Here is a 3102-nt window from a genome sequence, read left to right as displayed (position 1 = left end):
AGCAGTGGGACGTATATAGGCCGAAATGATGATGATGATGATGATATTATTTCAACATAATCACTGCTGTTCCACCATTTATGTATATTGATATACTTACAACAATTTGTAACAAATTAATTTTACTATAGAAAGTATTACGCGTTATTTCTGTTTGTAATGTTAATTGGATTATAAATTTTACTTTTACATACTAACATATTATTAGGTACAATAGTAGTTTTGAAATTTCGTATGTCTATTCAGTAAAACTTAATGAATATGATCGCATATTTATGACATGACATTACATTAGAGTAGAAAAAGGCATACGGCCAGGCTTACGTACTTCTATGGATTTAAAAGCAAAGTTATACCTAGACAGTAACTTTCATAAGGTTAATCCTGTAAATTAGGGTTTAAACAAAAAAGTATTAATATTATAATCAATATTACCAATAACCCAGTCACAAACAAAACTAATAGTATTAGCCATAATTATCATTTGAATATAGTCATGTTTAATCATTTTCCTAAAACTGATGAAAAAGTACCCACTAGTTCAGTTTAAATTATCAAAATTTAGTAACCCTATAAATAAAGCAATGAGCACATGAGCAGGTAATGCAAGTACCTACTTAATGAAAAAATTGACAAGGTCATACCACTTAAACACAAAAAAGGAACAATTATAAACCTGAAATTATACATAGTATGGAGCCGTATCTCTTACATTGAATTATCTAACACTCGTATAAATATCCATTAGTTGTGGGCGTAACGTACATTTAGCACTCAAAAAGCTACTGCAAAGAGGCGTAACGTACAAAAAATTACCACATATTTAATAAAATTTCCGATGCAAAAGGGCGTATCGCACACATAGTTAGAAGTTACGCAGTTGAATTCGCAGATCCGGCCAAATGCGTTGGAAAATTGTGTTCAAGCATTGATTTTTCATAGGGCTTAACGGATATTTTTTTCAAGTTATCGAGATTTTAAATATATTATTCGATAGAGAAAAAAATACTGAGTATAACTGCATTTTCGCAATTTTGTCCCTTACGCCCTTTGAGCCTACGGTAGTCGTTATATACAGTTTTGTTCAGAATTCCAAGCGCTTTCGTTCTGTATTTTGAAAATTTCGATATCTCTTAAAAAGTTGCCTTTACGACCCAATTTTTGCACTATGAGCTTGCAACAACAGCTTATCACAAGGGGCGTAAATGACCAGGTATAAATTAGAAATTCATAGATATTATCGTAAAGGTTACCGCTAAATATAAATATTGTTTTAAATGACTTACATGTCTTTTGTCGTCCGACTACGGCAACGCAAAAGGAGGGTTATGATTTTGACTGGTATGTATGTGGGTATGTATGTATGTTCATCTGTTCGCTCATAACTTCTTAAGTACTCATTATAATTTGATAAACGATATGTCATTCGAATCGTCTTAATCGTCCGCTGGTTATAGGCTATATGACGTCACAAAAAATGAACACTGCGCTCTCTAGAGGTCATAAAGTCACCAAAAAAATAAAAATAAGTAATGATGACGTGTTGTATATCGTTTGAAAGAGCTCAATTAGCACATTTCAAATATATAAATATTGTTAGCTTTTGCTTTCAAAGCATTTACGCTAAAAGTTTTTTCGGCAGTTATCTTTGTTCATGGGCGTAAAGGTCTAGAATGCCTGATAAATAAATAGTTTTATGGGTCCTTTATTACTAAAATGTAATGTTTGCTCTTCAAATTAAAAACCTCAGCTCGGTGTTTTTCAACAACTATCATCGTTTTACTCGCAGTGGAATTTCTTATAGTATTATACATATAATTTCTTATATTCTATAATATCGTTGTTTATCGACTAAGTGCCAGTTGCACCAACCACATTTGACAGACTGATCAACATCAGCCGGCGCGCCCCGGCGCTTTATTATGAAACTTTCCATACATACAAATTTAGCGAACTCTTTAACGATACGAACAGTTTGGTGCAACCGACCCTAAGCCAATCTGTGTAGCGAATGTCCTATAAAATCATTCATTCATTCAATTGTTTCATAATCGTTCTAACAGAAAAGATTTTTAAACGTTTGAATTTATAAATTATTGCAGCTAAAGGTAACGGGGTCTAAATAACACAGAAATTACTACTTAAATAGGAATTTTCAAACCGTATTTTAAAATAAGACCACTTGAAATAGTGAACCAATTATTACCTATTATAACATACTGTATAGAATTATAGTCTTTTGTTAATTAAGTAAAAAGTAAAAAAATACGCTCATTCTAATCATCGCGAGGCGATCTATTACTTCCCTTGTTATGATTAAAAGCTGTTATGTTTTAAAATAATAATAATAATAAATATTAGGGGACATCTTACACAAATCAACCTAGCCCCAAACTAAGCAAAGCTTGTACTATGGCTGCTAGGCGACGATATACATACTTATATAGATAAATACATACTTATATACATAGAAAACACCCATGACTCGGGAACAAATATTTGTGTTCATCACACAAATAAATGCCCTTACCAGGATTCGAACCCAGGACCATCGGCTTCACAGGCAGGATCACTACCCACTAGGCCAGACCGGTCGTCCAATATATGTTATGATTGTTATAAGGCAGTGGAACATTTACTTTACCTTCATTCCCGAATATTAGGTACTTTTTGAGCATGTAATTATTTTGTATTATTTGTGTTTTCTTCTTTATTTAATTTAGGTCTTAAGTTAGGGTTTTACAATGTGAGTATAAAAGTACAATATAAAAACACTTACAAATCATTACAAAAAATATATAAACACATTATCAAAACCTAACCTAGGGTGCCGCCGGCAGCGGGGCAGGGCCCAAGCTGCCGGTAGTCAGGGCCGCAGAGTGAGGAACTGACGTACTATACGCGCCGTGTCCAAAATTACTGCCTTCTGCATCTGACCCTTGATCCAACCACCCAGCGAGAGTCTCTCTAGGTGTTGGTCGAGACTCTTCGCTATGAGGCCATTCACCAACACGACTATAGGAACAATCATCGTAGAATCAACATCCCACACGGCGGTTATCTCATGAGCTAAGTCGAGGTACTTACTGGACATGTCCTTCT

This window comes from Cydia splendana, unplaced genomic scaffold (genome assembly GCF_910591565.1).
Source record: "Cydia splendana unplaced genomic scaffold, ilCydSple1.2 scaffold_49_ctg1, whole genome shotgun sequence".
Classification (NCBI taxonomy): Eukaryota; Metazoa; Arthropoda; class Insecta; order Lepidoptera; family Tortricidae; genus Cydia; species Cydia splendana.
The sequence above is the reverse complement of the archived record's forward strand: the minus strand, read 5'-3'. Positions refer to the sequence as shown.